The 25,138-nt window shown below is 41.5% G+C and overlaps 2 non-coding genes across 2 annotated transcripts; both read right to left on the bottom strand.

Moving 5' to 3' along the window:
* Positions 1 to 1,049: 1,049 nt before the first annotated feature.
* On the bottom strand, positions 1,050 to 1,122 carry trnaq-uug (transfer RNA glutamine (anticodon UUG)). Its single transcript has one exon. It is a non-coding gene; the product is annotated as a tRNA-Gln (tRNA).
* A 21,273-nt stretch (positions 1,123 to 22,395) lies between these two features.
* Positions 22,396 to 22,467, bottom strand: trnag-ucc (transfer RNA glycine (anticodon UCC)). The gene has a single exon. It is a non-coding gene; the product is annotated as a tRNA-Gly (tRNA).
* Positions 22,468 to 25,138: the final 2,671 nt, after the last annotated feature.

A 25,138-nucleotide genomic window follows, 5' to 3' on the forward strand; every position in this document is an offset into this window, starting at 1 on the left:
GCATTCTGACAGCAATCTCTTACAAAAAATGATTTTACCTTATCGCGGCTTTGCCCTTCTTGCCTCTTTGGACAATATCTCCATCTTGTGGTCGTTGTTGGTAATGTCTAGACAATATCTCCATCTTGTGGTCGTTGTTGGTAATGTCTTCTTATAGATAGATACTTTATTGATCCCGTGAGGGAAATTGCAGTGCAACAGCAGCTTAACACACACAACACAGCCACAGTGTAACAATTATATAATAATAGTACAATACTGTATATATACTGTATATATATATGAAACAGAAATAGAAACAGAAACAGGAATCGCTTACTACCTGGAGAATCTCTGTAGGAATATCTAGCATTTATCAATGGAAATAAAAGCTGCTTTAATACAGTGCATGTTCAAACTCAAACCCTCAGCTGCTGTTCTTGTTTGTTTTGGGACAAATTGCAACTGAGCATCGCATGAGCCGTTACGTACCCTTATCTGTTAGGGAATTTCAAGGGAGGAGTTAGGTCAGAATGGGTAGGCTGCAAAACAACAAGTAAAGATTTATTCCGAGATGAAACGTTGTGGCGGTTTTCTTATCTTTTCAGCATGGACTAAACTTTTACGTGTTCCTTATATGCTATATATGTATATATTAGCACCAATGTCGTTCTTAAAAACTAACATGAAATTGTCAGGGACATTCACCTATATACAAAGACGAGACAGACAAAGTAATAATTCTATATTAACGTGGCCTACATATTGACGCAATGATCGAACTAAGTGACGTGTTCTGATTCAGATCCCCTGCAGTTCATGCCAATTAGAACAATAGCAATGCTGAGTCCTCCCCACCCTACTGAGCACAAATTCAGCTGCTCTCCAGTTCTGTTCTGCATGTTTTTTCATTGCAATTGAGCTCGGAGCTGGAGATGATCTCCATACAGTTCTGTGTTAACTAGCCCGCACTTGCGTGCTAATTTACGGGTTGTGGCAGATGCTTTTCTATAGTTCATATACATGACGGCAACCTGTTACCGAGGAACCTGAGAGGTTTAAAAGCCTCACAAACCAGGCAGGACTCGAACCTACAATCTTCTGATCCAAAGTCAGACGCGTAATCCATTACGCCACTGGCCCATAGAACATGTGTTTGCATTCCACCACAGAGAGCTCTACACTGCTACCAGTAGTACACTTCCCCATCTAAATTTTCACAGCAAGAAACTTGTGTTTCCTACTATTTTTATCAGGTTTAAAATATCATCTCCTTAAAACAGAAAAAGTGTTGGTGTGTCGTGCTGAAATTCTGATTGATTTTGAATTCAAAGAAAAAAGGTTTTCTTCCAAAACACCGTGAAATTGTCACATCTTGCAGACAATAGGTGTATTCCATGTTGAAAAGAGAAGAAAGAAAACCATGGAGCCTTTTACAGGTGTGAGGCTTCTTCAGGTGTGAGAAGACCTCACGGCCGAAACGCTGTGTTTCCGTTCTTCTCTTTTCAGCATGCAATAAACCTATTACTTGTTCCTTTGCAGCCGAGGCATGCTGACGTAGCTACCCAGCTGAACATCTTGCAGACTCTACAGTACTTCTCTCCTGTAGAAGTAAAGCAGGGCTTGCTGGGTGAGCTTTTGCTCCGGTAAATTAGGTCACGTGTCATGTTAAATCACTTCTTCTAAACACAACATTTGCTGGTGCTAGCTTTCCCCATGAAAACAGACATTTCCCTTACAGTACATGACATATCGTTTTTATTCTATCAATAAGTATAGAAATAAAACAAAAGAAAAAATGTTGTCGCCAAAGAATGCACAGTTCTGTCGCCTTGGGGAGGTGTCAAGGGCATTGAGCTCCTCGGACATGAGAAGTGCCAGATAAATGCCATTTCTCATCATTTCTCTTGGCGTCAGTTCTGCTATTAAATGGGACGGAGGCAACGGGCTCAGAGAGCAGGTTAAGTGCACACCGAACGCAGATGTGTCCAAGTGTCTGTAAAAGCACGGTGCTCTGCTGGCGCTGTTCCCTAGTGGCTTAAAGTGCCTGCCTAGTAAGCAGGCGATCCTGGGTCTGAATACCAGCGGTGCCTCTCTCCGTGTCTTGTTGTGCCGCATGTCTCATTTCAGACAAACATGTACAGCTTGGTTCAGTTTAATGCAAGAATTCATTTCCTTTCTGGAATAACTTGTTTTTGAAGAAATCCATACAGCTTGTGAAAGATGAAATCCATTTCTTGGTTGTCAGTGGAAAAAGATTGCCGGCTGCAAGAAGCGCAAGTGATTGTTTTCTTTGACCATAAACCTGCAAATGTAGGGCGCACAAAAGACTGTCAGACTCTGTGGTGCTGAAAAGTTGGTGGTTCAAGCCCCTCCAGTATGCGTGTCTCAGTTTTTCCAATGTAAACATCATCACCATTGCTAAAGAAGATGGCGCAGAAGGCTCCACAGCCGAAACGTTGTGCTTCTTTTCTTCTCTTTTCAGCATGGAGTAAACCTTTGCTTTATCCTTTGCAGCCTAAGCATGCTGACGCAGCTACCTTTCTCTTAACACGCCTCAATCATTATTCACCAAAACGATCAGCAGAATAAGTCGCCTTTGTGGTGATGTCACTCCTCTGCTTCACAAATGTCCTTAGTGACGGGCCATTTCTTTCTGCCATTTTTCCGGAGCGGTTATTGATTGCTCCATCATTTCCCTCTTACTTTCCATCACTAGATTGAAAAAAAAAAACAGAAACAGGCTGACAGGACGACAATCAAATTGCAAAAACTCATCAAAGCACTCGATAGAGTATTTGAATCCACAAGTAGCTACGAGCAACTTTGTCCTGGCTTGCATGAAAGTCGGAAAATGTCAAAAAGAAAAAGATGGTGGCTTTTTCATATTCGTTCTTTTATTTTTGGTTCGTTGCTTCTTCTGTCCATTGTCCTCCTGCCTGGCTCTTGACCTGTGACTGTTTGAACGCACACAGTAGACTTTCATGCAGGGGATTTGTCCTGAGCCTCTGTGAAAGACCCACCCACCCCCATAAATAACTGCTCTAGAAACACATGAATGCAAAACTAAACCACAGCTTAAAGAGGAGCTTGTCATGACCGCCAGGCAGTTAAGACCAACTCTTAAGCAATCTAAACAGCACCAGCAGCGGGTGATTATTAACAAACGCCGCCGCACGAGTTAACCCACCTGCACACACTCCACCGTGCGGTACGCAGTGCTATTTTTACCATCTTTACCTGCTTCCCGCTGGTATTGAGTCTACTCCTTGAGAGCTCTACCTGGCGTTTTTTCCATTACCTCGTTTATTCTGGATATTGGACTCCCCTTCTGCCTTTTCGACTTTGGACCTCGCCTCTCACCTCGGACTGTTTGCCACCAGTGTTCTCCCTGGATTACGACTTACCTTACGCCTCTTGACCACGAAACAAAGCAAAGCAGAGCAAAACAAAATGAACAAACGAAAACCCTCACGTCCCGCACTTGCATATAACGCCGTTACGTGCCCAAGCGGTATTTTACGTCATCCTAGCACTGCACCCCGGGGCGTACGGTATATGGGAACGAGCACACGCCACGAATCATCTCGAATCACTCCCTACAGCTGTAAGGCACCTTGAAGCATGCACCCCCAACATTCTTCTTTGCGCATCTGTGAAAGGTAAACTCTTGAGCAAACTCTGAACCAGCTCTAAGGAAACTAATCTGATTAGACGTTACTTTGACTCATCTTTTAAGGGACCCTTGTTAATTGGAGAAATCAATGATTTCGAATGAATTCTGTATGCGTTAAAAGACAGCTATACACAGAAAACATGCAGGACACTTCTCATGATGTTTCCCGAGCCGAAACACAGTGCGTTTTTCCAAGCCATCTGACAAAGCCCGCCCACTGAAAACTGCAGCAAATCGTGTAAAGACGTTCAACTTTGTAACTACTGCACGCACAGGAAGCAGAATAAATTCCTCTTTTCAAACTGTCAAAGGTTTGCTTTGCGAACACTGCAGGACATCGCACAATCTCTTTTGAACGGGGACAAACGATTTCTTATGGGGCACAGTAAGTACAGACGTTTAAAAAGCTCCACTCATGCCGACGATGCAGCATGAAGAAGCGCAACCTAACGTTTGCATTCCTAGCAAATTCCTTTTATTTTTTGATAAATAAAGACAGTCTTGTTTAACAAACAACACACACAACATTTTACATTGTCAATTCAATTCAAATCAATGTATTTCTATATAGCGCCTTTCACAACAAGGTTGTCCCAAGGCACTTAACAATGCAAGTTGTTAAGAGCCTTGTGTCTAATATGCCGCCTAGGTAACGTGCTGTCTCTTTGAGGCAAATGTTTAAATCCTCTGAGTTAAGTGCTGAAGTTATAGTAGTCCTATCAGTATTGTTGCCTCCGATCAACAGATCCTCATTTTTCTCAGAGTTGAGTAACAAAAAGTTTTCACACATCCAAGTATTTCCTTCCTTAATGCATTTAACTAAACTGATAATAGAAGAGTTGTCGTTTGGTGTAAACAAAATGTTTATTTGAGTGTCATCAGCATATGAATGAAAGTTCATATTATTTTTTCAGATTATCCTACCTAGCAGCAGCATGTAGAGAGAGAGAGCAATATTGGTCCCAGCACTGATCTTCTGGTACCCCAAATTGAACTGGTGACATTGATGAAGCAGTACAATTATTAGATATTTGAACATAATGAAAACGATGAGTAAAATGTGAAGTAAACCACTGAAGGACGGTTCCAGATAAGCCAACCTCAAACTCAAGCCTGTGTAACAAAACAGAGAGGTCAACCGTGTCAAAGGCAGCTCTAAGATCTAGAAGCACAAGCACTGTTGCATTCCCCGCATCAGTAGCTAAGAGAATATCATTTACGACTCTTGTTAATGCAGTTTCAGAAACCAGACTGAAATTTCTCAAGTATATTATTTGAATCCAGATACGATTGACGTTGGGCAACAACTATTCTCCCAAGACTTTTAGATTGAAATGGGACCTTTGAGACAGGCCTGTAGTTGTTAAGAACTTGTGGATCCAAATTTGACTTCTTAAGGAGCGGTCTAACAACCGCTACCTTAAATTGATCAGGTACAACGCCTGACGCAAGCGATGCATTCATCATACTAATTATAGGTCCTGCCAGTCCTTCGAGGGAATCTTTGACTAGCTGAGTGGGGATGGGATCTAGCGAACAGGTGGTTGACTTTGTCTTACGTCTGTGTTCATGAGTCCACCATAAGAAAAAATCTGAACAGGAGTGGTGATCATGTGAGGTCACCATGGAGGAAACCACTGCTCTCCCCCCAAAAAAAACCACCACTGCCCCTCTCAAGTTTGCTAAAGACCACATGGATGTTCCACAACTCCTGGAACAATGTTCTGTGGACAGACGTGACAAAAGTTGAACTTGTTGGTAAATGTGCACAGCGTTATGTTTGGAGATAACAAAACACTGCATACCAACTCCAAAACCTCATCCCACCTGGGAAGCATGGCGGAGGCTGTACTGCTTGCAATCATCGAGGGACCGATGAATTCCAAGATGTATCAGGAAAATCTACAGCAGAACGTCAGGGTGTCTGCCTGTGATCTAAAACTCGAAAGACGCTGGGTCATGCAGCATGACAAAAACAAAGGAGTACATCAACAACAGAGTGGCTGAAACAAAAGAAATTCCGTATTTTGGGATGGCCAAGTAAGAGTCCTGACCCCAATCCCATTGAAGTGCTGTGGCGTGATCTGAAGCAGGCCGTTCAGTGCAAGACATCCCAAAAATATACATGAACTGAAACAGTTTTTCATAGAGGAATAGGCCAAAATACCTCCTAACCGCTGCTCAGGTCTGACCAGCCGCTACAGAAAGTGGGGGTTGAGGTTTTTGTCATAAAGGAGGTTCCACTAGCTCCTTAATATAAGGGTTCACGTACTTTTTCCATCAATGACCTTGATTGTTTAAACCATTTGGTCAATAAAGAAACAGCAATGTCAAATGTTGGGCGTGTGTTGTTTGTTAAATCAGACTCTCTTTATTAATTATTATGACTTAGATAAAGATAAGATCACATGTTAGGAGCCATTCATGCAGAAATCCACATCATTCCGAAGGGCTGTTTACAAAAGTTTTTCTCCCAACTGTATGTGAGAGAAAAGCAGAGACGCTCACTGAGTAAGGTGGGGTTGCAGCTTTGCAAATCAAAAGGACATTTGTACGCTCAAAATGGGACAGGAGCACCCCAGATGGGACTCAAACCCACAATCCCTGGCTTAGGAGGCCAGTGCCTTATCCATTAGGCCACTGCGCCACACTGGGTTGGGTCGATCATGCTGATGAAGAGCCAGTTTTTTTTTCCTTTGCTTTTTCAAAGGGATCCCCAAAATTAGGAAAGTTAGGCAGCAGAAGGTTTACTGTGACCTGAGAAGGACCGGCATCCAATCACGGTGGTACACACAGACACGCTCTCACTCATCTGAGCTACACGGCTACCAAGATGATCTCAGGTGCGCCGAGCTGGTACGGAACATATTGAACTGATCGACGGCGAATTGTCTCTCAGACAGGCTTTTCACCTCTGAGCTCCCTGACTGACAGTAATCAGCTAGGTAGTGAAACAGTCAGCTGCTTCTAAGCCTTAAACAGCTGCATCTCGGCGCTTCCACAGACAGATGATTTGAAAGCCAAACATCGCCCATTGGGAACACCTTACTATCACTAGTTTAAGAGACTCTTAAGGTCTTGCAGAGGTGCCTGTCTAATAGCATGCGCTTTGCAAGCTATAGGTGTTTAGGCTGAGGCAGAATGCCTGTTAACAAAATGTTTTTCTAAAGGGGCCTCGCACTCTTTTCCAAGCAATGGTCACCATCCCCACCGAGTGTCACAACGTAGTCATGTCCTAGGACATCACCTGTTAGTCTCCATTTGTCTGCCACCAACACTTTAGGTTACGGAGTCACAACCGCACCCCGGAGACCAGAGGAGCCGTTGGCGTTCTGGCGGCGCAGATTGGGCTGAAGGTGGGGCGCTTGAATCTCGCTGTTGGAGGCCGTCTGAAACTGACCCAAGCCTTTCCCTTGAATTAAATGTAAATAAGAAATGAACCCCAGATGCACATGGAATCAATCACGTGTTTCCTTTGAGCCGTTTTAGAGACTGCTCCAGAGTTTACCTTGCACAGATGCGCAAAGATTAATGATGGGGGTGCACGCTTCCAGGCGTCTTACAACTGTAGGGACTGTTTAGAGACAATTCGTAGCTTGTGCTCATTTCCCTCTATTCCCCGTGTTGCAGTGGTAGGATGACGTAAATTCCTGCTTCGACACGTAACGGCATTATAATCAAGTGCAGGAGCTGAGGGCTTTAGTTTTGTTTCGTTTTCCATGGCGTTCGTAAGCGCGCAAATCAAAGGCAATTCCTGCGTCTAACACGAATGTAAATGCTTTTGAAAGTGCAGTGTGGTGCAGCTTGTAAAATCCTTTTCCACATTTGTGGTTTGTTGATGTTTTTTCTGTCTGCCAAAGTTGCATTTTGACATCCGGACTGGGGGACTTTATCATTTGAACGTGAAGCCAGCCTTAAACCCTCTGAGGCGTGTCTGTCTGCCGGCACGAATCTTGTGTAAGGTATTTTTTTTTTAACGGAGAGCGACTTTAAAAAGGTTTCCGCAGCAACCTCGCACTCCGTGTTAGATTATAGGAGGAATGCGGCGGCAGCGAGCTCGCTTTTGTCATGGCCGAGTGGTTAAGGCGATGGACTCGAAATGCGTTGGGGACTCCCCGCGCAGGTTCGGAACTTGCCGACTCCGGCGTCTGCCGCAAGTCGCCTTGTGCCTGCGCGGCAAAGGCAAAGTGCCGCTTCTCCTTTCCCGGTACTATAAAAACGCTAAATCGCTTGGACCCGCTGCCATGGAAAGCAGTTCTTCAGATTACCACACATTCTGCGTTCGCACCTCTGGTGCTCTACTTATGCCTTTGAAAACCTAATGAATAAAGCTGAAAGAACCGACACGATATGTAGGTGCTCGTAAAGCACGCAGTAAAGAACTGTTAACAGCAAGGGTTTCAGTGGGTTAACTGAGGAGAAGGCGTGATCGCTAATTGTTGACTTTTTATTTGGTGTTAGAATCACTCTTACTGTGCATGACGTGCAACAAATGTAGCCACAGAAATTGCATCACGCTTTCATGTATGCTATTGCAGACACCAACGTTGCCTAGATAGAAAACCGAAATAGCCGTGGGTTTGCTTGCTGGTCTGAAGGATCTCTCTTCGAATCTCTATCATTTGTCAATGGAAGTAAAAGGCGCTGCAATCTCATACGTTCAGAATCAAACCCGCAGCTGTTGTTCGACTTTATTTCTTGACTAATTACAACTGAGTGTCGCATGAGCAGTTACGTAAACTTGTCTGGTATATTTGAACACAAATGCCGTTCTTCAATTAAAACTAACAGTACATTGTCAGGGACATTCAGTTCTATACAAACAAGAGACAGACAAGAGAATATTTCTACCTTTCATGTGGACTACGTGTTGACTTACTGATCGGAATAATTGAAAAGTTCGGGTTCATAGCCGATGCAGTGCGTGCTAATTAGAACAACAGCAACGATGAGCTCTCAGCACCGTACTGAGCCCAGGTGTTTTTCTAAAGCTGTCAGGTGCAGTTCATTTACATGAAGGAAATCTCTTACTGGGTACGATTACAATACAGTAAGTAGCACAGGCTACTTAGGGAGTAGCCTGATGCGTTTAAAAACGACCCGAGCCAGGCAGAAGTCGAACCTACAATCTCCTGATCCGTAGTCAGATGTGTTATCCATTGCACCACTGACCCTGGTGCAACACTGCAGGACTGCAACCCGGTGAGCTCAGCACTGCAACTAGTAAAATACCCCCGGTCCATTCTTTTACAAAAGTGAGAAACACCTGTTTTCTACATTTTGTCTGTTTTAAAACCATATCTCTTTAAACCAAACCAAGAGTTTGTCTTTTGCTTTGATATTCTGATTCATTTCGATTTCAAAGAAAAAAAAACTACCTTCCAAAGCATCATAAAATTGTCCCTTCTTCCAGACTCTACTTCTCTCTTGTAGTAGTACAGCAGACCTTTCCAGGTGAGCAGATCACAGAGTCCGAAATGAGCTTCCTCCATCAAGCAAAGTACCTGAACATGACTCTGTCATCATAAAAGCGCCCCTGTAATAAAGAAATTCAATCTGAAATCAAGAGGGCAGTTGCCTACTGAAATACAAGAAGTCATCAATTTTAACCTAGCAACACATTAAAGGCTGCATCTATACAAGTACGATTCTAGAAATGCTCACCAGATTACGTTTTAAGAAGGAACTGCGCTTCAGGTTCTGCCGAGATCTTAACTCGGATGGCAGGATTCAGAGTCCGGAGTGCGGACTGATTGCTCACGGAGGGTCCATATACTGTGGATCCCTCAGTGATCTTCCGCGTGTTCAAACAGCCAGCGTGTGACTCCCCTGTCCCCGTGACCTCATTGCTCTGCTCTCTCCTCTGTGCAGCCGAGCCCGATTCACGGTAAAGTGAAAAAAAATATCCCCTCAACGTGAGATTTACTCTGGAGCGAGGATAGATGTTACCTTTTTATCATTGAACAGGATGTATGTGATGTGGCGACTAGGTTCAATTTTGTATCCTCTTTAAAAGATTAAGGACTGGGGTGAGCGTGATTTACCACCCTTTCAGCTAAGAACCCGACGTGCGCACCGTTTAAGCTGCATAGACTCGGTCGTTTAACTCTTCTCCATTAGCAGGGTTAAGGTTAAAGAAAAAAAACATTGCTGACTTCTTTTTTTTTTGCCAGCTGCTAGCGCTGATTAGCAAGGTTTGTATTTCATGTTTTGCAAGTTGCATCCATTTTAAGAAAAACAAGTCGTGTTAAAGACAGGAAATGAATACTTGCATTTAATTAAGTCTAGCCGTAGGCGGTTATCCACTGGGATTCAGACCCAGGGTCTCCTGTTTACTAGACAGGCGCTTTAACCAACTAAGCCACAGCGCCCCGGGAGTGCTGTCCTTTTGCAGCCACTTGGACACACCACTCAGACACATCTGCATTCGGTGTGTGCTCCGCCTGCTCGCTAAGCAAGTTGCCACCTTTACATACAATAGCAACATCGACACCAAGAGAAAGGATATCAAATGGCTTTTATCTGGAACTTTTCATGTCCAAGGAGCTCAATGTGCTTTCTGTGTACAACAGGGCCACTGAACTCCACGCTGGCCACTGAACCACAGCAGTGGCTTGCTGGCTTGACATCTCCCAAGGAAAATGTTGAAATCGCATGTGGAACAGGAAAATGACCCTCGAGTACGAGGGAAAAAAAAGAAAAAGATCATCTGGAGCGCGCCAACCCAGTTGGGACAGCCCAGTTTTGTTGACGAAGTGGCCGAGTGGTTAAGGCGATGGGTTGCTAATCCATTGTGCTTTGCACGCATGGGTTCAAATCCCATCCTCGTCTGTTTCCATTCTGTTTTTGATCCCTATTGCTCAATGCACAGTGAAAGCATTGCATACATGTGTCTGACAATGAGAAATGGGCCCCTGAGACAGTCATTTGCCTGTTTCACAAATGATCGTATTTTACTAGAGATTCTGTTTGGGATTCAGATGTGCATTCGGACAGCAATCCCTTTCAAGAAATGATACGTTCTGGATGAGGTCAAAGGTGCATCATTTGGACACTTTGTGGGCTTGAAATACAAAGAAAATCATGTTCTATGGTACAAGATAAATACAAAACTTAAGCTTTTATTATAATTAGATTTGTTTATAAAGCATAAGCAATCATTTATTACATTAATATATGTAAAAATAACATTTTAGCATCATACGTTTAGTATATTTAGTCCCTAATGCTGAAAGAAATGATCATAGAACATGACTTCTAACCTTACCTGCGGTGTTTTTGATCCCTATTGCTCAATGCACAGTGAAAGCATTGCATACATGTGTCTGACAATGAGAAATGGGCCCCTGAGACAGTCATTTGCCTGTTTCACAAATGATCGTATTTTACTAGAGATTCTGTTTGGGATTCAGATGTGCATTCGGACAGCAATCCCTTTCAAGAAATGATACGTTCTGGATGAGGTCAAAGGTGCTGGAACACTGTATTTAGGATGTGTTTGCAGTTATTCTGTGTTTCTAGCTTCAACCCAGTGATATATATACAGTGCCTTGCGAAAGTATTCGGCCCCCTTGAACTTTTCAACCTTTTGCCACATTTCAGGCTTCAAACATAAAGATATACATTTTTTATTTTATGTGAAGAATCACCAACAAGTGGGACACAATTGTGAAGTGGAACGAAATCTATTGGATTTTTGAAACTTTTTTAACTAATAAAAAAATGAAAAGTGGGGCGTGCAAAATTATTCGGCCCCTTTACTTTCAGTGCAGCAAACTCACTCCAGAAGTTCAGCGAGGATCTCTGAATGATCCAATGTTGTCCTAAATGACTGATGGTGATAAATAGAATCCACCTGTGTGTAATCAAGTCTCTGTATAAATGCACCTGCTCTGTGATAGTCTCAAGGTTCTGTTGAAAGCGCAGAGAGCATCATGAAGACCAAGGAACACACCAGGCAGGTCCGTAATACTGTTGTGGAGAAGTTTAAAGCCGGATTTGGATACAAAAAGATTTCCCAAGCTTCAAACATCCCAAGGAGCACTGTGCAAGCGATCATCTTGAAATGGAAGGAGTATCAGACCACTGCAAATCTACCAAGACCTGGCCGTCCCTCTAAACTTTCAGCTCAGACAAGGAGAAGACTGATCAGAGATGCAGCCAAGAGGCCCATGATCACTCTGGATGAACTGCAGAGAACTACAGCTGAGGTGGGAGAGTCTGTCCATAGGACAACAATCAGTCTTACACTGCACAAATCTGGCCTTTATGGAAGAGTGGCAAGAAGAAAGCCATTTCTCAAAGATATCCATAAAAAGTCTCGTCTAAAGTTTGCCACAAGCCACCTGGGAGACACCCCAAACATGTGGAAGAAGGTGCTCTGGTCAGATGAAACCAAAATCGAACTTTTTGCCCACAATGCAAAACGATATGTTTGGCGTAAAAGCAACACAGCTCATCACCCTCAACACACCATCCCCACTGTCAAACATGGTGGTGGCAGCATCATGGTTTGGGCCTGCTTTTCTTCAGCAGGGACAGGGAAGATGGTTAAAATTGAGGGGAAGATGGATGCAGCCAAATACAGGACCATTCTGGATGAAAACCTGTTGGAGTCTGCAAAAGACCTGAAACTGGGACGGAGATTTATCTTCCAACAAGACAATGATCCCAAACATACAGCAAAATCTACAAAGGAATGGTTCACAAATAAACGTATCCAGGTGTTTGAATGGCCAAGTCAAAGTCCAGACCTGAATCCAATCGAGAATCTGTGGAAAGAGCTGAAAACTGCTGTTCACAAACGCTCTCCATCCAACCTCACTGAGCTCGAGCTGTTTTGCAAGGAAGAATGGGCAAGATTTCAGTCTCTCGATGTGCAAAACTGATAGAGACATACCCCAAGCGACTTGCAGCTGTAATCGCAGCAAAAGGTGGCTCTACAAAGTATTAACGCAAGGGGGCCGAATAATTTTGCACGCCCCACTTTTCATTTTTTTATTAGTTAAAAAAGTTTCAAAAATCCAATAGATTTCGTTCCACTTCACAATTGTGTCCCACTTGTTGGTGATTCTTCACATAAAATAAAAAATGTATATCTTTATGTTTGAAGCCTGAAATGTGGCAAAAGGTTGAAAAGTTCAAGGGGGCCGAATACTTTCGCAAGGCACTGTATATATGCTCACTGATTTTTTGGTACATGCCCAGGGCAATAATCATTATGAGGATTTATTTCCATATGTGCTAGAGGTAGTGTTGTGAAATTTTTCAACACACTGGATCGCAGGTTTAAACCTGCACTCTTACTCCTTAAATACCAACAAATGCAGATATGTAGCAATCATATTGTAGCGGACACTCATTTGCCTGTTTCACAAATGATCATATTTTACTAGAGATTCTGTTTGGGATACGGATGTGCATTCTGACAACAATCTCTTTCAAAAAATGATTTTACCTTATCGCAGCTTTGCCCCTCTTGCCTCTTTGGACAATATCTCCATCTTGTGGTCATTGTTGGTAATGTCTAGACAATATCTCCATCATGTGGTCGTTGTTGGTAATGTCTTCTTATGCCCTTTTTTTATTTCAATTCTTTATTAGTTGATTCTAGAATCTCTACAATAGAGCTGAAAATATCAGTTTTGTAGCAGACAATATGACATTAGTTATAGTCCAATTAAGACTTTATTACCCTGTTTGTAACATAACAAATTAAAATTGATTAAAACTAAGTTTGGAACACCAGGGAACATAAAAAATGATTTTTAGGAAAACCATGAGGTTCTCTGTGTCCAATGCCTGCAAGGGGAGAAAGCTAGAATCCTTTGCTTTTTCAAAATTTGAAAATAAACATCATATAACAACAGCTTTCATTCCTAGGAGTGAAAAACAACCATTTTTGAAGACATATTAGTTTCTAAAACACTACAATAAAGTTAAAAACATCCGTTTTATATTACTTTTAGTATTTTTAGTGAAATTAGTCATTTATTGCACTATTTTTAATATAATCTCTAATTAAAAGTGAATAGAATTAAGTTTGGAGCAACAAGGAACACAAAAAAAAAAGATTTTAAGGAAATAAAATGATGTCTTCTGTGCCAGGTCCTGCAAGGGGAGAAAGCTAGAATCCTACCCAGGCTCCTGGAGCTCTGTCCTGGCTAAAGGAGGGTGAATCCATCCCCTTCAAAGCTCCATGAAAAAATGATCATTTAAAATTTGAAAAAATAAACATGATATAACAACAGCTTTCATTCCTAGGAGTGAAAAATAACCATTTTTGAAGACATAGTAGTTTCTAAAACACTACAATAAAGTTGAAAACATCCGTTTTATATTACATTATTTTTTGTGAAATTAGTCATTTATTGCACTATTTTTAATAAAATCTCTAATTAAAAGTGATTAAAATTAAGTTTGGAACAACAAGGAACACAAAAAAAAAAAAGATTTTAAGGAAAAAAATGATGTCTTCTGTGCCAGGTGCCTGCAAGGGGAGAAAGCTAGAATCCTACCCAGGCTCCTGGAGCTCTGTCCTGGGTAAAGGAGGGTGAATCCATCCCCTTCAAAGCTCCATGAAAAAATGATATTTTTAAATCTGAAAAAAAACATTATAGAACAACATCTCTTGGTCCACAGAGTGCAAAAATCCAACTTTGAAGAAAATCCATTGACTGATCCCCGAATCCTGAAGTTTCTTCGCATGATATCGGGCTTGCAACCACTTTCTGGAAAATGAAAAATGCCAAAAATGAAAAAAAAGTTATCAATTCTAGAGCCTAAGAGGAAAATAAGACAAATGTATATCTCCAAATAATTTTATGTGCTTCAGAAGAGCCCAGGAAAGTTTTTTGCATACATGAAACCACGCCCGTTTGCACGTAAGCAGACATGGTTGCACACACGACTGCATGAAAGCACGCGTGCATGCAAAATCATCCTGTTAAGCATTTGAAAAGCCGCACCACGGCGCACTTGAAATAGCTCTTACATTAGTGGTAGACGCAGGAATCGCCTTTTTATTTACGCTCTTACCGACGCGATGGAAAGCAAAACAAAGCAAAGCAGAGCAAAATAAAATGAACAAACGAAAACCCTCACGTCCCGCACTTGCATATAAAGCCGTTACGTGCCCAAGCGGTATTGTACATCATCCTAGCACTGCACCCCAGGGCGTACGGTATATGGGAACGAGCACACGCCACGAATCGTCTCGAATCACTCCCTACAGCTGTAAGGCGCCTTGAAGCGTGCACCCCCAACATTCTTCTTTGCGCATCTGTGAAAGGTAAACTCTTGAGCAAACTCTGAACCAGCTCTAAGGAAACTAATCCGATTAGACGTTACTTTGACTCATCCTTTAAGTGACCTTTGTTAATTGGAGAAATCAATGATTTCGAATGAATTCTGTATGCGTTAAAAGACAGCTATACACAGAAAACATGCAGGAAACTGCTCATGATGTTTCCCGAGCCGAAACACAGTGCGTTTTTCCAAGCCATCTGACAAAGCCCGCCCACTGAAAACTGCAGCAGATCGTGCAAAGACTTTCAACTTTGTAACTACTGCACGCACAGGAAGCAGAATAAATTCCTCTTTTCAAACTGTCAAAGGTTTGCTTTGCGAACGCTGCAGGACATCGCACAATCTCTTTTGAACGGGGACAAACGATTTCTTTTGAGGCGCACTAAGTACAGACGTTTAAAAAGCTCCACTCTTGCCGACCATGCAGCATGAAGAAGCGCAACCTAACGTTTGCATTCCTAGCACTGTTGCAACCTAGCACTGTTGCATTCCGCGCATCAGTAGCTAAGAGAATATCATTTAAGGCTCTTGTTAATGCTGTTTCAGAAACCAGACTGAAATTTCTCAAGTATATTATTTGAATCCAGATACGATTGACGTTGGGCAACAACTATTCTCTCAAAACTTTTAGATTGAAATGGGACCTTTGAGACAGGCCTGTAGTTGTTAAGAACTTGTGGATCCAAATTTGACTTCTTAAGGAGCGGTCTAACAACCGCTACCTTAAATTGATCAGGTACAACGCCTGACGCAAGCGATGCATTCATCATACTAATTATAGGTCCTGCCAGTCCTTCGGGGGAATCTTTGACTAGCTGAGTGGGTATGGGATCTAGCGAACAGGTGGTTGACTTTGTCTTACGTCTGTGCTCATGAGTCCACCATAAGAAGAAATCTGAACAGGAGTGGTGATCATGCGAGGTCACCACGGAGGAAACCACTGCTCTCCCCCCAAAAAAAACCACCACTGCCCCTCTCAAGTTTGCTAAAGACCACATGGATGTTCCACAGCAACTCCTGGAACAATGTTCTGTGGACAGACGTGACAAAAGTTGAACTTGTTCAACTCAAAATCAAAGGATTCTAGCTTTCTCCCCTTGCAGGCATTGGACACAGAGAACCTCATGGTTTTCCTAAAAATCATTTGTTATGTTCCCTGGTGTTCCAAACTTAGTTTTAATCAATTTTAATTTGTTATTATGTTAAAAACAGGGTAATAAGTTTCTAATTGGACTATAAATAATGTCATATTGTCTGCTATAAAACTGATGTTTTCATCTCCATTGTAGAGATTCTAGAATCAACTAATAGAGAATTAAAATAAAAAAGGGCATAAGAAGACATTACCAATAACGACCACAAGATGGAGATGTTGTCTAGACATTACCAACAACGACCACAAGATGGAGATATTGTCTAGACATTACCAACAACGACCACAAGATGGAGATATTGTCCAAAGAGGCAAGAAGGGCAAAGCCGCGATAAGGAGATTGCTGTCAGAATGCACATCCGGATCCCAAACAGAATCTCTAGTCAAATATGATCATTTGTGAAACAGGCAAATGAGTCTCTCAGGTGCCCATTGCTCATTTTCAGACACATTTATGCAATACTTTCACCATGCGTTGAGCAATAGGGATTAAAGATACCAGAGGTAAGGTTTAAAAGTGATTCTGAGGTGCAACACATCAGCGAAACAGCTAGGCATCTGAAATGCGGGGTTTGAGAGCCCTTCAGGGAACACCGTACCCTAAAGGTACCAGAAGTCCACTAGTATAAGCATTAAGTCACTGTCAGCCCTGTTGCAATGTGATTGCTACATATCTTCATTTCTTTGGTTTATAAGGAGTAAGAGTGCAGGGGGTCTAAATCTGCGATCCAGTGTGTTGAAGTATTTCACAACACTACCTGTATCCCGTCTGGAAATAAATCCTCATTCTGATTATTGACCTGGGCATGTACCAATAAATCACTGAGTATATATATATATCACTGTGTTGAAGCTAGAGACCTGTATGTAATAATATGATGCTAAAATGTTATTTTCACATGTAAGAAAACCGGCTCAGGGACGCCAAATATGTAATGTTGCCATAGCAAAATTAAATGTAGTGGCTCTCTGAAGGCACCAGTTCTGTAGGGTTTGGGCATTTACTGAGACAATTATTAATTGTAGCAGTAAATCACAAAGTTGATTCTTTTGATGGCTTTAGAATCCAACCATGTGACATAACTCAAACAACGCGCACACACAGGTACTAATACACGAGGATACATTTATTAATACATAAAATATGCATGTAAACCTAACAGATCTTATTGTTCGTTTTGTTTTGCTCTGCTTTGCTTTGTTTTGCTTTCCATCGCGTTGGTAAGAGCGTAAATAAAAAGGCGATTCCTGCGTCGACCACTAATGTAAGAGCTATTTCAAGTGCGCCGTGGTGCGGCTTTTCAAATGCTTAACAGGATGATTTTGCATGCACGCGTGCTTTCATGCAGTCGTGTGTGCAACCATGTCTGCTTACGTGCAAACGGGCGTGGTTTCATGTATGCAAAAAACTTTCCTGGGCTCTTCTGAAGCACATAAAATTATTTGGAGATATACATTTGTCTTATTTTCCTCTTAGGCTCTAGAATTGATAACTTTTATTTCATTTTTGGCATTTTTCATAATTTTCCAGAAAGTGGTTGCAAGCCCGATATCATGCGAAGAAACTTCAGGATTCGGGGATCAGTCAATGGATTTTCTTCAAAGTTGGATTTTTGCACTCTGTGGACCAAGAGATGTTGTTCTATAATGTTTTTTTTCAGATTTAAAAATATCATTTTTTCATGGAGCTTTGAATGGGATGGATTCGCCCTCCTTTAGCCAGGACAGAGCTCCAGGAGCCTGGGTAGGATTCTAGCTTTCTCCCCTTGCAGGCACCTGGCACAGAAGACATCATTTTTTTCCTTAAAATCTTTTTTTTTGTGTTCCTTGTTGTTCCAAACTTAATTCTAATCACTTTTACTTAGAGATTATATTAAAAATAGTGTAATAAATGACTGATTTCACTAAAAATAATGTAATATAAAACTGATGTTTTTAACTTTATTGTAGTGTTTTAGAAACTACTATGTCTTCAGAAATGGTTATTTTTTACTCCTAGGAATGAAAGCTGTTGTTATATGATGTTTATTTTCAAATTTTGAAAAAATCAAAGGATTCTAGCTTTCTCTCCTTGCAGGCATCGGGCACAGAGAACCTCATGGTTTTCCTAAAAATCATTTGTTATGTTCCCTGGTGTTCCAAACTTAGTTTTAATCAATTTTAATTTGTTATTATGTTAAAAACAGGGTAATAAGTTTCTAATTGGACTATAAATAATGTCATATTGTCTGCTATAAAACTGATGTTTTCAACTTCATTGTAGAGATTCTAGAATCAACTAATAGAGAATTGAAATAAAAAAATGGCATAAGAAGACATTACCAACAACGACCACAAGATGGAGGTATTGTCTAGACATTACCAACAACGACCACAAGATGGAGATATTGTCCAAAGGGGCAAGTAGGGCAAAGCCGCGATAAGGTAAAATCATTTTTTGGAAGAGATTGCTGTCAGAATGCACATCCGTATCCCAAAGATAATCTCTAGTAAAATATGATCATTTGTGAAACAGGCAAATGAGTGTCTGCTACAATATGATTGCTAGATATCTGCATTTGTTAGTTTTTAAGGAGTAAGAGTGCAGGGGGTTTAAGCCTGCGATCCAGTGTGTTGAAGTATTTCACAACACTACCCCTAGCACATCTGGAAATAAATCCTCATAATGATTATTGCCCTGGGCATGTACCAAAAAATCAGTGAGCATATACATATATCGCTGTGTTGAAGCTAGAGACACAGAATAAGTGCAAACACATCCTAAATACAGTGTTCCTGCACCTTTGACCTCATCCAGAATGTATCGTTTTTTGAAAGGGATTGCTGTCGGAATGCACAACTGAATCCCAAACAGAATCTCTAGTCAAATGTGATCATTTGTGAAACAGGCAAATGAGTCTCTCAGGTGCCCATTGCTCATTTTCAGACACAATTATGCAATACTTTCACCATGCGTTGAGCAATAGGGATTAAAGATACCAGAGGTAAGGTTTAAAAGTGATTCTGAGGTGCAACACATCAGCGATACAGCTAGGCATCTGAAATGCAGGGTTTGAGAGCCCTTCAGGGAACACCTTACCCTAAAGGTACCAGAAGTCCACTAGTATAAGCATTAAGTCACTGTCACCCCTGTTACAATGTGATTGCTACATATCTTCATTTCTTTGGTTTTTAAGGAGTAAGAGTGCAGGGGGTCTAAATCTGCGATCCAGTGTGTTGAAGTATTTCACAACACTACCTGTAGCCCGTCTGGAAATAAATCCTCATTCTGATTATTGACCTGGGCATGTACCAATAAATCACTGAGCATATATATATATATATCACTGTGTTGAAGCTAGAGACCTGTATGTAATAATATGATGCTAAAATGTTATTTTCACATATATTAATGTAATAAATTATTGCTTATGCTTTATAAACAAATCTAATTAAAATAAAAGCTTAAGTTTTGTATTTATCTTGTACCATAGAACATGATTTTCTTTGTATTTTAAGCCCACAAAGTGTCCTTTGATCTCTATTCTGTGGTAATCCACGATGACCCCGTTCTTCAGGTGATTCATCATGTCCTCCCTCGCCTGTTGAGAGGCCATCCTGATCTCTTCTGCCGTGGCGTGCTTCATAAACGCCCTCTTCAAATGAGCAGGAAGCTGATCAAAAGTATTCAGGCACATCTTGCACACCAGGGGAATCCTCGCGGGTTTCCTTTGAAAATAAATAATACCATCTGTGTATAGAAACAAGCTAAGACTGATTTATTAAATTATCCTTAAAATTCTCTCTCATAGTTTGAGCATAATGATTTTATTGCATTTATATAAGAATTGCTCATTGCTCCAAAATAAATAATGGTTTCATAAAAAATTGAACACTTACTTGGTCTCAGTCACAGACTTTCCAATAGAAGCCATTGTGGAGTTCAGCAACTGCAGGTCCTAGAAGTGGGGAAGGAATTTTAAAAGAGAAATTGAATTACAATACAGAAGGAATGGCTGAGGGTTCACTGAAATATATAAATATACAAATTCCAAAGACTGAGTCCATATAGAAACAACTACTTTTCATTTTCAGTATAAGAAAAAAAAAACATTATCTTCCAAAGCATCATAAAATTGTCCCTTCTTCCAGACTCTACTTCTCTCTTGTAGTAGTACAGCAGACCTTTCCAGGTGAGCAGATCACAGAGTCCGAAATGAGCTTCCTCCATCAAGCAAAGTACCTGAACATGACTCTGTCTTCATAAAAGCGCCCCTGTAATAAAGAAATTAAATCCAAAATCAAGAGGGCAGTTGCCTACTGATTTCGTACTAATCGTACTTGTATAGTTGTATCTATACAAGTGCGATTCTAGAAATGCTCACCAGATTACGTTTTAAGAAGGAACTGCGCCTCAGGTTCCGCCGAGATCGTAACTCGGATGGCAGGATTCAGAGTCCGGAGTGCGGACTGATGGCGCACGGAGGGTCCACATACTGTGGATCCCTCAGTGATCTTCCGCGTATTCAAACCGCCAGCGTGTGACTCCCCTGTCCCCGTGACCTCATTGCTCTGCTCTCTCCTCTGTGCAGCCGAGCCCGACTCACGGTAAAGTGAAAAAAAAAGATGCCCTCAACATGAGATTTACTCTGGAGCGAGGATAGATGTTACCTTTTTATCATTGAACAGGATGTATGTGATGTGGCGACTAGGTTCAATTTTGTATCCTCTTTAAAAGATTAAGGACTGGGGTGAGCGTGATTTACCACCCTTTCAGCTAAGAACCCGACTTGCGCACCGTTTAAGCTGCATAGACTCGGTCATTTAACTCTTCTCCATTAGCAGGGTTAAGGTTAAAGAAAAAAAACATTGCTGACTTCTTTTTTTTTTGCCAGCCGCTAGCGCTGATTAGCAAGGTTTGTATTTCATGTTTTGCAAGTTGCATCCATTTTAAGAAAAACAAGTCGCGTTAAAGACAGGAAATGAATATTTGCAAGTCTAGCCGTAGGTGGTTGTCTGGAAGGACCAGTTCTGTTTGAGAAGACAGAACAAAGAAGGCACTGCTGGGATTTGAATCCAGGATCTCCTGTTTACTAGGCAGGTGCTTTAACCAACTAAGCCACGGTGCCCCGGGAGCACTGTCCTTTTGCAGCCACTTGGACACACCACTCAGACACATCTGCATTCGGTGTGTGCTCCGCCTGCTCGCTGAGCAAGTTGCCACCTTTACATACAATAGCAACATCAACACCAAGAGAAAGGATGACAAATGGCTTTTATCTGGAACTTTTGATGTCCAAGGAGCTCAATGTGCTTTCTGTGTACAACAGGGCCACTGAACTCCACACTGGCCAGTGAACCACAGCAGTGGCTTGCTGGCTTGACATCTCCCAAGGAAAATGTTGAAATCACATGTGGAACAGGAAAATGACCCTCGAGTACGTGGGGAAAAAAAGAAAAAGATCATCTGGAGCGCGCCAACCCATGTCCGGACAGCCCAGTTTTGTCGACAAGGTGGCTGAGTGGTTAAGGTGATGGACTGCTAATCCATTGTGCTCTGCAGGCATGGGTTCGAATCCCATTCTCATCGGTCTCCATGACTGACACGTATGCCTGTTCGACGTCGGCCCTCCTGTTGTTTGCTCCGGTGCTAGAGCTGTACATTTTCTAGCAGTGGCTGAACATGGTATAGTAGGCCAACGTCGGTATCGAGCAGTGACAGTAACAGTACTTACTGCGCCCCATAAGAAATCGTTTGTCCCTGTTCAAAAGAGATTGTGCGATGTCCTGCGGCGTTCGTAAAGCAAACCTTTGACAGTTTGAAAAGAGGAATTTATTCTGCTTCCTGTGCGTGCAGTAGTTACAAAGTTGAACGTCTTTACACGATCTGCCACAGTTTTCAGTGGGCGGGCTTTGTCAGATAGCTTGAAAAAACGCACTGTGTTTCAGCTCGGGAAACATCATGAGCTGTGTCCTGCATGTTTTCTGTGTATAGCTGTCTTTTAACGCATACAGAATTCATTCAAAATCATTGATTTCTCCAATTAACAAGGGTCCCTTTTTGAACCTGCGAGAAGCATTCTTTCAATGTAACAGATTTACTCCGGGGAAAAGCAGCATGACATTGAGAGTAGCTCAAGCTTTCAGCACCTGTATCGGACTGCGTGTTTGCAGACACCGCTCAGAATCCCCTGTAAGATTCTCCTTCAATTCCGTTTTTCAGTGCTTTAGCTCTTTCAAAAGGCTTCACTTTGCTAGTCACAATCCAAGGCTCATGACAGCATTTGAAAACATTCGCCACTGCGTTGGCCGGGAATCGAACCCGGGTCAACTGCTTGGAAGGCAGCTATGCTCACCACTATACCACCAACGCACACCCACAGGAAGCCTGCAGGACACCACCAGAGAATGCTTTTTTTAATTTTTTTTTTATTAAACAGAATTTACAAATACAAATACAACAAGAGGATCAGAGTCATGTACAAGAGAAAAAAAACGCAGCAGAAAAAAGCATTTAACTACCAGAGGTAATTAAGTAATTATGTGATCAAATTGTATATTTTACACGTATCATATTTTCCTTGCTTTAATATTTCTCAATTATTTATAAACTTTAGTTTCAACATGCATGCGTTTCCTGTAAAAAATAAAACTCAGCACACAGTTTTTCTTTTAACAACATTTCGAGTACCTCTGGCATTCATGAAAAAGACATACACAAAAGCAAATAACTAACTCTAAGACTGTCTAAACTATTGAGTTTTTCAAAGAACCAGAACTATAACAGTCCTTAACACTTAACTACACCATTCCAAACTAACACTAAAGAAACACTAGTATATACTGGTATAACAAATATAACCAAACATAATCATTAACTGAGCAGTCACTGGGAGCAAATCTCCTTCCCGTCCACAAAGGCCCTCGCTCCCACAAAGTAGGCTCTCCTCCCCTCTCTTCTGGCAGCTTCAACCTGGGGCCACAGCTGGTTCCTGGTACTCCTGTCCGCGGCAGACAGGTCCTCTGCAAACCTCAGTTTGTTCCCATTCAAATACTCATTCCCCCTCGCCGCTCGCCACAGCATGTCCCTCGCCGTCCTCTTGGTGAACTGTATTATAATCGATCTGGGGCGCACTTGCCCAGACATGTTCGCTCTCCCGAGCCTGTGAACAAAGTCAATGGCCGATATTACGTCCTCCTGGTCCGGCAGGGTCCTTTTACAGATACCCTTCACTGTTGCAACAAGGTCCTTATCACGTTCCTCTTTAACTCCAAATAATTTTAAATTCCATCATCGACGGTATCTATCTACATCGTTCACTTTCAATTCAAGTTCTTTAATATGCTTTTCTTGTTTGGTATTTACTTGTTTAAGAACTTTTACTTCACTCTTTAAGTACGCTGGGCAAACGTCCCGAGATCGAATTCTTCCGCGACGGGGGTACCTTTAAAGCGGAGACGACGGCACCGAAAATTTTTGGCGCGCCCTCTCTTTAAAGCCCTGGCCAAATACGAAGACAGTACGTACAGTTATAATTCAAACGGAATTAAAAACTACACATCCCAGTTACCATGGTGGTGCTTGTGATCATTGCGTTTAACCAACGAAACAGGGCGAAAAATCAGTCACATGACTTTGGGGCAGAGTTTCGAAAGCTTAACCTCAGCAACAAAGCGAAATTTACACGATAGGCTACCTCAAACTGTCAGTTACACGACTGTGTATGTCGCTTAAGCCACTCCTATTTGGCATTTTAGTTATGGAGGCGAGACGACGCCCCCCCCCCCCCCTCTCTGGGTGCCTGATTTGCCGCCATCTTTAACCGCTTCGTGTCCAAATCGCAGTAGCTACGCGTACGAAATAAAGTTCATCCCAGCTACAAAACATATATATTTTTGTGGTAAGAGGGAGCAAAACATCAGTATTTACTGCTATTAATTAGTGTACGATTTATAGTTGAAATCTGAGCCTAAATATAAAGTTAAAATCTCGACAAAGCAATGTAGGAAATACAGAGAAAAGAAATCCTTTCTGACATCTAAAATCAGTTTCGATCAAGGTCTCTAAAACGAACAAGAAAAAGAGGATTTTCGGAGGGCAATTACGCTGTGTTTATATAGGATAAGTGATCTATGAGCAATCTAATTTCTTGTTCGTTTAAAACAGTGAAATGTCAGCTCCAAAAGATCGCACCAGAAACAGCACTCTCTCTGCCTGTCATAGACGTTCAGGAAAGGCTGAATGAAGTCATGTCAAGAACAATAATTCGGTGATCAATAATAACAGTTGTAGGACAAGAAACAAAAGATAATGAAAACTTCTTTAGGCTAAAACTCAAGTTCATTCTACAAATTAAGGCAAATGAAAATTCAGGATGTTAAAGTGCTAGAGGTGTAAAAAATACAAAAATGCACATGAGTAAAAAGTTTTAGAAATGGAGCAGGTGTTGCTTTGAAATAAGCAAACAGAAAAAAAGCCATGACTAAAGTGCAGAAGAGGGATGCAGGAACACTTGCTTAGATATACAAAAAAAATCACAAAAAGGTGTATGTTACAAAAGAACATGCAAACATGTTCATCATGTACATCAATTTCCCTTCACGATCAATAAAGTCTTATCTATAAACATGAAACAGAGTGAGGAATCAGAAAATTAGCATGCATAAAAAACAGCAATTCTGTCAATAAGCCCTAAATGAATTAATAGCAACCATGGTTTCATGGAGGGCTTCTCAGATAGTTGGGCATTCAGGTAGATTGCCAGGTGAAAGGATTTGTAAACATACTTTGTTAAAGCAAGTCAGTTTTTTCTGCAACACATAAAAGACATTTTTCCAAGAAAGTTTAGCCTTTGTCACTAATGAAACCACTAAATAAAGACATAAATATAGAAATCCTAAGATTTTGTTATTCAATGTTGGTAGCAGGATGAACTGTGCTAAGTGTATATTTTGTCGCAGCTTTGCTGCAAGATGTTAACAGTGAAAAAAGGTATTTAGAAATGAGTTATTTCAAGAAGAAAATGTTCAGAATAATTGCAAAT

Source organism: Lepisosteus oculatus, unplaced genomic scaffold, assembly GCF_040954835.1.
Source record: "Lepisosteus oculatus isolate fLepOcu1 unplaced genomic scaffold, fLepOcu1.hap2 HAP2_SCAFFOLD_40, whole genome shotgun sequence".
NCBI lineage: Eukaryota > Metazoa > Chordata > Actinopteri > Semionotiformes > Lepisosteidae > Lepisosteus > Lepisosteus oculatus.